The following is a 13186-nucleotide window of genomic DNA, read 5'->3' as shown; positions in this document are numbered from 1 at the left end:
TAACTTGAATAAATGCTTTTGAAAACTGAATTTGAATTAGTCTAATTTGAAATTGAATTTCTGGTTTGAAAATGATCATCACTAAATTGAAATTGCATTTTATATTTTGAAAATGAATTGATTTGCTTTGAAACGGCATTTTATCCTTTAAAAAGTCAGCTCTCGAATAATTTCAGTTTCACTTCTCACCATTCAGTTTCAGTTCTACAATTCAATTTCAGTTCCAAAATTCAGTTTTTTGGAACTTACATCCGGTTCCGGTTCAAGCGCAGATTAATAGAACTACGTTTTACTAGCGGACCGAAAGTGTTACTGACGGGAATCTACAGCGTCTTGAGCTGAATTAAGACTTCAGAAGTCATTCGTCATGTCGAATGACCAGCGGATAAATTCTCAGGTTGGTAATAAATGTATTACATGTATAAGAACAAGCGTCATGTTAACAAATGATAGCCGTAAGGTAACTTTTATGCTTATTGTAGCTGCTAGCTCAAAACGCTAATTTAGCGTAGTTTGCCCTGAATTCAGCTTTGACAAACAAATATGATCGACTGTTTCTAGAATTCCAAAGTTGTCATCTTGGACCCTCTCAGAGTACCCCCTCTGTATGCTTGCAGAGACCCCTACAGTAGGGAAACATGCAAAACGGTGCCCAAACCTTTGTATTTTAGCTTTATTTATGTCTTACACAGCATCCCAACTCTTTAGCTGACTTAATAACTTTAGCTAAAGTGAATAGTTAGTCTAATTCATTAGTGCAGCATTACTGGATCATCTCTGTTTGAATCAATCAGAATCAGAATACTTTATTGATCCCTGGGGGAAATTATTTTTTGTTACAGTGCTCCATTATAACCAACATTAAGACAAGACAGACAATACACTAACTAAGAATAGTACAATATATACATATATATACATACATACATAAGTCACTCATAAATAAATAGCTGGAAAAGAAACATGTGTAGTTGTAGCAGTAAACAGTGTGTTAAGTGGATGCGTTGTACAGGGAGATGGCCACAGGCAGGAAAGATTTCCTGTGTCGTTCAGTGGTTCTTTTGGGTAATCTCAGTCTCTCACTGAACGTGCTCCTGTGACTGACCAGCATGTCATGGAGTGGGTGGGAGGTGTTATCCAACATTGTCTTTATCTTGGACAGAATCCGCCTCTCCGACACCACCTTGAGGGAGTCCAGCTCCATCCCCACAACATTGCTGGCCTTACGGATCAGTTTATTGAGTCTGTTGGCATTTGCGACCCTCAGCCTGCTCCCCCAGCATGCAACAGCATAGAGGATCGCACTGGCCACAACAGACTCATAGAAAATCCTCAGCATTTTCTGGCATATGTTGAAGGACCTCAGTCGCCTCAAAAAATAGAGACGACTCTGGCCCTTCCTGTAAAGTGCTGTGGTGTTTTTAGCCCAGTCCAGTTTATTGTCAATGTGTACTCCAAGGTATTTATAGTCCTCCACAATGTCAACACTGACCCCCTGGATTGAAACAGGGGTCAAGTGTTTCCTGGTCTTCCTGAAGTCCACGATCAGTTCCTTGGTCTTTGCCACGTTGAGCTGCAGATGATTCTGCTCACACCACGTGACAAAGGAGTCGACCACAGCCCGGTACTCTGTCTCATCATCCCTGCTGATGCATCCAACCACCGCAGAGTCATCAGAAAACTTCTGAAGATGGCAGGTCTCTGTGCAGTGGCTGAAGTCTGTGGTGTAGAGGGTGAAGAGGAAGGGGGAGAGGACAGTCCCCTGTGGTGCCCCTGTGTTGCTGATCACCTTGTCAGACACACACTGTGGGAGACGTACATATTGTGGTCAGGTAATCAACAATCCAGGACACCAGAGAAGCATCCACCTGCATCGCTGCTAACTTATCACCCAGGAGGGTCGGCCTGATGGTGTTGAAAGCACTGGAAAAGTCAAAAAACATGACCCTCACAGTGCTTGCCGGCTGGTCCAGATGGGTGTAGACACGATTGAGCAGGTAGATGATGGCGTCCTCAGTTCCGAGACGAGGCTGATAAGCGAACTGAAGGGGATCCAGATGTGGTCTTACTATGGGTCGCAGCTGGTCCAGGATGAGCCTTTCCAGGGTCTTCATGATGTGGGAGGTCAGTGCCACGGGCCTGTAATCCTGGGGGCCACTGGGACGTGGCGTCTTTGGTACAGGGACGAGGCATGATGTCTTCCACATCACCGGGACCCTCTGCAGACTCAGACTCAGCATAAACAGTTTATGAAAGACTCCACATAGCTGGGGGGCACAGGTCTTGGTTTGGGCACCGTTTTGCATGTTTCCCTACTGTAGGGGTCTCTGCAAGCATACAGAGGGGGTACTCTGAGAGGGTCCAAGATGACAACTTTGGAATTCTAGAAACAGTCGATCATATTTGTTTGTCAAAGCTGAATTCAGGGCAAACTACGCTAAATTAGCGTTTTGAGCTAGCAGCTACAATAAGCATAAAAGTTACCTTACGGCTATCATTTGTTAACATGACGCTTGTTCTTATACATGTAATACATTTATTACCAACCTGAGAATTTATCCGCTGGTCATTCGACATGACGAATGACTTCTGAAGTCTTAATTCAGCTCAAGACGCTGTAGATTCCCGTCAGTAACACTTTCGGTCCGCTAGTAAAACGTAGTTCTATTAATCTGCGCTTGAACCGGAACCGGATGTAAGTTCCAAAAAACTGAATTTTGGAACTGAAATTGAATTGTAGAACTGAAACTGAATGGTGAGAAGTGAAACTGAAATTATTCGAGAGCTGAATTTTTAAAGGATAAAATGCCGTTTCAAAGCAAATCAATTCATTTTCAAAATATAAAATGCAATTTCAATTTAGTGATGATCATTTTCAAACCAGAAATTCAATTTCAAATTAGACTAATTCAAATTCAGTTTTCAAAAGCATTTATTCAAGTTACAATTCAGATTCAATCTGAGCAATTCAAATTCAAATTTAACTTATTCAAATTCAGTTTCTGATGGCACAGATTTCTGCCCATATGGGTGGTGTCATTTGGCCTGCACTGAATTGGTTCTTGCACTCTCACAAGAACCGATAATACTGTTAACACAACTTCAACTCTTCATAGCTCTGCAAAGCTAGCATGCTAACGCTAAGCTAGCCAAGAACCCGGAGTGACGTTAAAGTGAAGTAAATGCTTACCCCAGCCCAACACAGTGCTAAAGTGGGCCGTCATTTGGGATAAAGTCAGCTGCTGATGAACTTCAACAGGTAAGAAAATGTTGAGAAGTCAGGCTGCAGTCCATTTCTACCCGTTCATGTTTCTACAGTAGAATCATTGTGGTGATCACTTTAAAGTCTGTTTGTGCTGGTGTACAACTTTGATTTTGGTGCTGTTGACTTTGTGTTCATAACTAAACACTGTAACGATTGTTAAAGGTTATTTTACTGTGACAGGTTAACTATCTCTGTGGACTGTTTTTGTTTCTTTAAGAGACATGTTTGGTTGTGCTGCAGAAAAAGTGAGTGACTGTGTGCAGGAAGGGGACGGGGTTCTTGCTGTTGTTATTGTTTGGAGCTGGAGAGTGAGGACGCTCCTCGGGGTTAATGGCTTGTTTTCCTTTACCTATACAATAAATCGTGGTGAGATCAAAACCTCTGGTGCTTGAGAGCATATGTGAATGGTAAATGGTAAATGGCCTGTATTTGTATAGCGCTTTACTAGTCCCTAAGGACCCCAAAGCGCTTTACACATCCAGTCATCCACCCATCCACACACACATTCACACACTAGTGATGGCAAGCTACATTGTAGCCTCAGCCACCCTGGGGCGCACTGACAGTGGCGAGGCTGCCGGACACTGGCGCCACCGGGCCCTCTGACCACCACCAGTACGCAACGGGTCAAGGGTCTTGCCCAAGGACACAACGACCGAGACTGTTGGAGCCGGTGCTCGAACCGGCAACCTTCCGATTACAAGACAAACTGCCAACTGTTGAGCCACGATCACCCCTAATGTTAGAATACTAAGAGAAAGATCACGTCTGTCCTAATTAGGATAGATATTTTTTGCTGGTGTGTGGGGCTGTAGCCTGTAGGTTTATATTGTTAAATAGTAATTACGAGACAGTGTGTTTCAGATCATTTAACAGAGTAACATGAGAGCAATGTAACAAGAAATATAATGAATCTCTTTCTTCTGGGTGTAATTAAGTAGCGTACTTCATTGCTTTTAAGAAAAGTGTTCTGTGTAATATTTGCAATAATTACTTTTTTGAGTAATGACCCTTAGTAACACTGATCACAACAAAGAGGGGAAAGACCTCCAACATGCCCAAACATTTGGCTACGCAGCACATAATTAACTTGCATGTACTTGAATGTAATGTCTTTGATATGCTGATATGCCCTCAAAGTGCTTTACAATTCCACTATTCATTCACTCTCACATTCATACACTGATGGAGGCAAGCTACAGTTGTAGCCACAGCTGCCCTGGGGAAGACTGACAGAAGCGAGGCTGCCATATCGCGCCATCGGCCCCTCTGGCCATCACCAGTTGGCTGTAAGTGAAGTGTCTTGCCCAAGGACACAACGACCGAGACTGTTTATTGATAGCATACTGTGGTATGGAGACGACTGTTTATAATATTTGTAGTTATACTCAAAAGGTCTCACCAAGTCCTGATTTAATTCAATTTATGCTATGTTATCAGTGTTTGCAATGATAGAATGGCTCTGGTGTCATATCAATGTATTTTCTCAGTGTTTGCTGATATCAAACTGTGGTATGAGGACCACTGTTGGTAATCTTTGAAGTGATATTCAGAAGGTCTATCTTATAAAGAGACACACACAACAGCTCTGAGCCACCCACAAACCTCTAAAGAGCGTTCCTGCCTTTTTAAAAGTTTTCTTAATAAATGGAGCTTGCCTCCAAAATAAACTAACCTCTCTTTATTCTCTTAAATAATTGGTCTTCACTATGTTCCTATATAGTAGTATATTTTTTCATTAGTATAATATGAAATAAATTCTACATGTGTCAAGTTGTGTGCCAATATTTGCTGTGTAGTAGAACCGAGACATTAGTCATTAGAAAAATTTATTTGAAATAATATTAAAATTCTCAAACAGAAAAAGATTAAACATAAATATATAAAATATAACTATTTACAGAGAGACAGGAATAAAAAGGACCTAGATTAAAGTGGAAGAGCCTCAGGGAGAAGGATGAGAAAAATAAGAACATTGTTTCTGCCCTGGAGAGCCTGCTGCCTCATCAGAAAACTACTGATTGCTAGGGTCCAATGTTTCCAAATTTTAACACAGCTGTGCTGTTTTCAAAAACTAATTTATAAATTTGAAATTTCACTAATACTCTCGTCTGAGGCGGCATTGCTCTCCAGAGCAGGAACAAGGTTGAGGAGGAAATACTCTGTTGGAGACTGGCGTGGCCTCTTCAGGGACTCCAGGATGGCCAGCTCCACCACCGATGGACCGTCCTGGGATCCGTCCCTTGTCCACCTCGGAGCTGTCCTCCTCTGTGGGCCTGTAAAACAAAGCACAAAACAACACAAAGAAATGAGAAGGCTGCTACTAGATTTTCATTTTCAACATTGAAAAAAAAACAGGATATAATCAGATTGGTTGTAGATATTTAGTAAAGGTAATCAAAAGGGAATCCAACTGAGTAAAAAGCTATCAGTGCTGTACATCTGTTGCTACAATTACATACCTGTGAGTGCAGCAGCAGGAGCAGAGGGACCAGGGACTGGGGAGCCAGGAGAAGCAACAGGGGATGGCTCTGTTGCAGAATCCGTTGGCTCTGTCAAGACAATATTAAATGTTAACAGGTTGAAAATAATAGATAGAGAAATAGAGAAAATATATACAGTGGTCCCTCATTTATTGCAGCAGGGGTTCTCAGAATAACTAGCCCCTCGCCACTCACTTTATATACTTTTTTTCACACACATGAACATTACTCACAGTTCTCACAAGTTGATTCTCAAAGTACAAACCTTTGTAGATTTCAAAATGTAAAAGTAAAATGGTAAATGGCCTGTATTTGTATAGCACTTTACTAGTCCCTAAGGACCCCAAAGCGCTTTACACATCCAGTCATCCACCCATTCACACACTCACACACTGGTGATGGCAAGCTACATTGTAGCCACAGCCACCCTGGGGCGCACTGACAGAGGCGAGGCTGTCAGACACTGGCGCCACCACCAGGGCTCGAACTGGCAACCTTCCGATTACGAGGCAAACTCCTAACTCTTGAGCCACGATAGCCGCATTTTATCTTCGTCTGCGTGCCACTTTTGTGCGCCTTTTCCCCTCCCAGTGCAGGTGTCTATTTCCAAATGAGGGTTATGAGTTATGGGTGTTTTTGTGCTGTTTTTTCTATTGGACTTGATGGTTATCAAAACCAAACATGATAAATTTGGCAAGCACAGGAGAAACGACACGGAGGAGATTTGTCAATCAGGCTGGAGAATAGGGATGGGTATTGATAAGATTTTCACGATCCTGATTCCATTTTCGATTCTGTTTAACGATTCGATTCTTTATCGATTCTCTTATCGATTCTTTTTTTAAAAAGGAGAACACTAAGGTCGATTAGCTTAGAACTTTGTTTTATATGTTCTCCTTGAACAAGATAGAAATTTAGGAGTAACATGGCCTTACAAACCCAGCAGTGAGATCTTAAGAGATCCAGCCTACGGCTCTTCAATGGGGTGTCAGAGGGTCCCCAGGAAAAATTTCCTAATTTTTCCAGCAATTTCCTAATGTTGTAAACCTGCTCAACATTTGGCAATAAAACCCTTTCTGATTCTGATTCTGAAAAAAAATTGTAAATGTAAAATAATAAAATAAATATTCTTCTGTAGCAATAACAAAGTATAACATAAATTATTCTGTAGCAATTACACAGGAATATCCAGTAATGTCCCTGCCTACAATTAAACACATTCACTTACCGAAAATTGGGGGCATCTGCTGTGGCAAATGGGTGCAAGCCTTTTACCACAAACTTAGTGACTGCTCGGTGACATTCGTCTATCCTGGCCTGAAAGGAGACGCTACCGGTAGACTGTAGAGCTGGGCGATATGAGATTTTTTCATATCACGATATGTTTTTTTCATTTCAGGCGATAACGATATATATCACGATATAAGCCAAATAACTATATTTGTAAGATTTAAATGTGCCGTTGCTCACAAGTAAAATGTGAAATAATCAGCAGCTTGTTTTTATTGAAATATTTATTTCCCATAATAAGTTCAACAGGGGAGATGTACTTAAGGAACATGAGACTTTTTCAGATAAATAAAGGCAAATATTGCAAACTACACAAAAGGCAGCCGCTAAAGCGTTTAAGTTTCAAAATAGAACAAACGAAACAGACTACTAAATTGTCAATTCCACTTAGAAACAAAATATTAATTCTAAAAATAAATCTTAGTTTGTTTTACAGAAGAACAGACAAAACTGACTAACTTTTGTCAATATCAAATAAACTGAGAACTAAAAGGAAATTCTCAATCTCTCCTTGTTGTATAGCTGAGCTTTTCAAACAGTTTTAACAGTTACTTTAGTCTGACAAAAGCCGAATGACGAATTAGCGCTTCCAGTCAGAGACTGAGGCTACGTCCACACGTACACGGGTATTTTTGAAAACGGAGATTTTCCGTTTTCGTTTTAAAAAATAATCCCGTCCACACATAAAGGCAGAAATGAAGGAAAACGCTGCTATGAACATGCCAAAGCAGCAGGTGGAGCTAGATTCCTAACCGTGCAGAAATGTTGGCCAACCGAGTCGTATGTGTGGAGGGACAGTAACTGTGTGTATATGTAAGTATTTAAACACTGCAGAGAGTAGAATTAACAGTATTGTAGAAATTCATTTCACCGAAACAATAACGTGGCGCACAGTGTGACGCATGCACCAGTTTATTGTATTTCCAGAATTGCTTTCGGCACAATTTACAGTGCACGCTACTCTGTTTTTTGTCAGACTTGAAATAGCCGAAATACCTTCAAACTACGGAACCGCTATGGCTCTTCCGTTCGACAATCTCTCCGGCATTGGAACCATCATCTGTTTTCTCTTCGGTCACGCTCGGTTGATTTTTCTAGTCGGCACACTCATTTCCTCCATTACGCGCTGGCTCCATTACCCGCTGGCTGCTTCCCAAACAAACACACGTGCGGCTTGGCACTTGTGCTGTACGTAACAAGTCACGCGACGTGACGCTGCGGCTGTGATTGGTTCGGCTCTGCGCTACTTAATTTGGATTGGCTGACCTTTTTTTTTTTTTTTAAGAGGACAAGAGCGGCGAGGTCTATCGCGATAGCTTAATTTCTCTATCGAGTAAAAGTTATATCGCGATACATATCGTTATCGTTTTATCGCCCAGCTCTAGTAGACTGCAGCGAGAACTGCCAGCATCTGAGCCAGACTCTGTCTGTCTCTCTCATCATGGTCACCTAAATGCACAGTAATAGCAGGTTTTGTAATAAGGCAGATCGCGCTAACATAATATGCACTGTTAGTTGATTATTTACCTGCCGAATTAACGGGAGAAGACGTGCAAACGTTACCGCTGCTGCTGGGTTGAGATTCACGAGTCTGGAGCGGAATTAAAAACATGACATTCATTTAAGGTCATCGTGTGTTTTGTGAGCAAATGCTTTTGCATATTCGTAGTGTTTCCTCCCTTAAATGAAATATCTACTTTGCAAGTATTGCAAGTTGCCCTGTTGTCATCCGTTCTGGTAAAGTATAACCAAACTTTTGAGCGTTTGAGCCGCCATGTTTCCTGCCAGGTAAATGACGCTCCGCAACGTGGTGACGTCATTCGGGGAAACTGGAATCGATAAGGGAATTGTTTGCAAAAATGGCAAACAATTCCAAGGAACTAAAACAGTGGGAACTGGTTCTCAACAAGAACCAGTTTTCGATACCCATCCCTACTGCAGGATGCAATACGCATTGTTGAAAGTTGTACAGTACAATAACAAAATCTGCGAAAAAGCGAGGCAGTGAAGGATGAACAGTGGGACCACTGTATACTGTTTATTAATAAACAATAACATATATTTCTATATGACAACATGCATAAATTAACTGCCTACATTAATTCATTGTAAACATACCTTCTGACTGGGTCTCCCCTGCTGCCTCTTCGGGCTGTCCCTGATCCTCGGGGGGGAAGTTCTCCGCGGTCCCCACCATATTGCTGCTAGTCTCCCGCGGGGTGAGGAAGGAGTCCAGAAACCCCATGACCGCAAAAAACTTCCATCTCCTCCCCGATCCTGCTGCAGACCCACTCCTCTTCTTTCTCCTGCGGGTTTCCTCTAATTAAACACATTATCTTGTTACCGGAAAGGTATTTGTACATCAGTGGGAAAATAGCAGGACAGTAGGTGGGCTTGCTAGCTTTTGTGCGGCTTCCCTGGGTCAGTCAAAAATTTCAAAAGAGAAATGAATGAACTTACCAGGTTGCCCGATCTCTTCACATATCTTCCACCAAGCTCGGTCCTTTTTATTCCTGTCTCGGTACAGAAAGCAGCTGGTGTCGTACAGCTCCGGGTGGTTTGCTATGGCGTTGATTAGCCTTTCCTCCATATTGAATGAAGAATGAAGGGCTTTGGCTGGATCTGCCCCTCTGAACTAGGTCAGAGCATCACGTCACCAGGCTCCTGATTGGTTGTTGCGGCGCGACTTGACGCTGGAGTTCAGATTTTTCCAACTCGAGCGGTTGACGCGATACGCGCGAATGCACAAAATGCACCACACAAACTGACGTGCATATTTTTATTCGCGCGTCACTCGCGCTACTTGGACGCGCAACTGATGCGTTTTCGTGACGCAAATCTGCTTCTGAATTTTCGCGGGACCCCCAGTCGCGCGGCATCGCGCTTCTCCATTGACTTTACATGTAAACCTGACACTCTGGTCGCGTCTACCGCGTTCGGTGTGAACACACCGTAAGAAATCAAATTGATAATTGACTTTGAAAATGGGATTCAAATCAGTAAATTTGTAGCAATTCCCATCCCTAGACATATTGGAAACTAATTTGATCTCTTAAATCTGTTTTCACATAGAATGTCAAATGAGAATGTAAAGAAATGATTAAAATTAATAATTATGCTTTGTAATGTTCATTGACCAGCATCAAATACACTATTACATTACAGTCTTTCACAAAAACACACACAATAACCGTATACGTGATGTTTTAAGAGCAAAAAATTATAGCATAAATTGTGACATTGTACCACTGAATATAATGACCTAAACACTGGAAATTAGATTTTAAATACTTTCTACTTGTAAATATATTACTCCAGCACAATTGTGTTCACAATAACATGTTCACATATTGTTTTTAGGATTTTTATACATTACATTTTAAATAGTCTCACTTTTCAACACCAATTATAAAATGTTATATTATTATTATGAGACATGAAACATTGTTTTGTTTGCCATATTTTGGATTATTTTACATGAAATTTTCTATGTTTTCAGCTTTTTAAAACCCCCCACAAAGGATGATTGGGTACTGCCAAGGTTCAAATCTGAATGCTGTTTATTTCTTTGCAGAAATTTAAAATTGCATTTTAACTTTAATAACTTCTGAATAATTTTTTTGTTAATGTTGAACGTTAAAGTTAATGTCCTTTATGGTAAACACTAACATGTGTTAAAAGACTCATCAAAGGTAATGTATTTTTTCATGAAACAGAAGAGGATGGATGGCTGGAATGGAATGGAAAGACAGATAGATGTTGTGCACTGCCTTGGAAGTTTGGAGTGGAGCAGATGTTGTGATGGGCCAACTCACAGTTTTTTTTCCTCCAGAAGTCAACCACCATCTCTTTTGTCTTGCAGAAATTCAGAAATAAGTGTTTCTTTCGGACCATTCTACAAACTTGCTCACCAGATCCCTGTACTCAAACTCCTTCCCACCCCTAATGCGCCCAACCACTATTGTCATCAGAAGATTTCTGCAAGTGGCATATTCCACTGTTGTACTGGAAATCTCACTTAGTGTCATGGCTGAGGAGGCGAGCCGTGTGGTGTGGAGGAAGGAGGACCCAAGATGCAAGCAGTGGATGAAAATGCTAGTGAAGTTTATTTACAAGGTGGTGTAGTGGCAAACGAGCAGTGGGGCATGACAAAATAACTGAAGACACCTAAAGTGGGAGAACTAAAATAACAGACCTGGGAGCATACGACAAAGGGATGAGAGGCAGAGAGAGGCAGACGAAGAGCAGAACACCGAGGGACACAGAGTAACATAGACGAACCGGCAACAGGCAGGAGAACACACAGGGCTTAAATACACACACCAGTAATCGGGGGATGAGAGACAGGAGGGCAACACAGCTAGGAGAAATCAGAGCTGACGGGACAGGGGAAACGTAAACTGAACACACTCACATGAGACGGAGACCTTCACAATAAAACAGGAAACTCACAGACACAGAACCAGACAAGACACAGAACTAAACAGGCAGATTCACAAGCAGACAGTGTGGCACCATGGACAGACGGAGGGAACACAGAGAAGTGGGAGCAGGCAGGCAAAGAACAGAAACCTAACAAATGGCAATTCACAACAGAATACATACAACAAAAGCATAAAACACTGAGTCGGACCATGAGTCGGACCATGACACTTAGCAGAAATGGCTGGGTGGTATATAGGGTACTGAAATTATTATTATTTTTTTTTTTTAAACATGTTTCTCGCTATGCCACCAGTATCATCCAGGTGAGAGTGACAGCAGCACAGAAAATGAATAATTGTACGCTTCCATTTACTTATTTATTTTTATTTATTTTTTAGTTAGGGCACCCTTGCATATGTGCACTTACAGGTATAAACACATTTATATTTAACCATGTTGTTTGTCATGGACAGTATGTTCATGTTCAGACTGGGTGTAGGACATTCCTCCCAATCACCCCACTGTTATTGACCAAGAAAAGTCCCCCAGTATAATAATGGAGCCCCGAAGTGGGGTGACTTTCACCAGCTTACCAAGAACTCCAAGAATACTGGGTCCCCGCAATAGCGACCCTGAGCCTGCTCACTATCACTCACATCCAGCTTTAAGGACACTAGTACATATAACATGATTCAATTCAGCAGGTAGAGTGAGTACAATTAGTGAGTACAGCATGTGTTGTACTCAAGTGTTCTTAGTGCAAGTGTTTTGTATGAGTTACAACCTTCTGTCCATTGACCTGATATGTTTAGGCATTTTTCTGTAAGTAGTCTCCCAGGATTATTGTTTCCTTTGCATATGTTTCTTTGTCCTTTGTTACTGGAAGACTGACTGTGATTCTATTACCAGCAAATTACATATTACAGTATGTGAGCTAACACACTTGGTTAGACCTCGCTCTTGTACAGACTGGCGAGAGTTTCTTTTCCACCCCTTGAAGAGTACCCAGTATGTAGAGTCTACACTTTGAGTTTACACTTTGGGTGGTTGTTACTGGGGATTTATGCTTTAGCAGGAAAACTAACATCATAGCTACTACTAACTGCAAATCACTCAGAAACCCTACTGTGTAATCTGATTACCAGATAGCAATTGGCCTGTTCAGTACTCCTGATTCCTCCTGTGCTTTTTAAACTTTTTTTCACCAATGTTTTTTAATTTATTAGTGAGAGAATACAAATTTTCTCATCAATATAAAGAATACGACTCGTAGTCTCAACTTAAGGACTCAAAGAATTCCTGCTTATAAAACACCAGCACATGACCACGAGGAGCAGCTCAAAAGGTGGCATGTTAATGTCTTCACTCAGAGAACCAATGTTAAAGTGTAACCACATGGTCTTTCACTTTTATTAGCCCTGTGTTCCCTCTGTAATCAAACCATGTGATTATATTGCTATAAGTAGAATTTACTCAATCGGGTCACTACACAATGATTCAGTTTATTTGCCACAAAAAATAACATTTCTGGGTTTCTACCAGTTTAGTCAGTCCTTTACATTATATTTACATTTTGGTTGGACATTCTTTGAAACACTAATCAAAGGCGGCCCATATCCACATAGAAGCTGGAAGAAGAGACGTTGGAAGGCTTCCTGACATATTCTCATAGCAGAAAATTATCTATTTAAACAGTCATTAAAATGTATTTCTGTAGTTATAT

Source organism: Diplotaxodon limnothrissa, linkage group LG10 (genome assembly GCF_057381915.1).
Source record: "Diplotaxodon limnothrissa isolate DT_005_m linkage group LG10, D_limnothrissa_male_GT1.1, whole genome shotgun sequence".
Lineage (NCBI taxonomy): Eukaryota > Metazoa > Chordata > Actinopteri > Cichliformes > Cichlidae > Diplotaxodon > Diplotaxodon limnothrissa.
The sequence above is the reverse complement of the archived record's forward strand: the minus strand, read 5'-3'. Positions refer to the sequence as shown.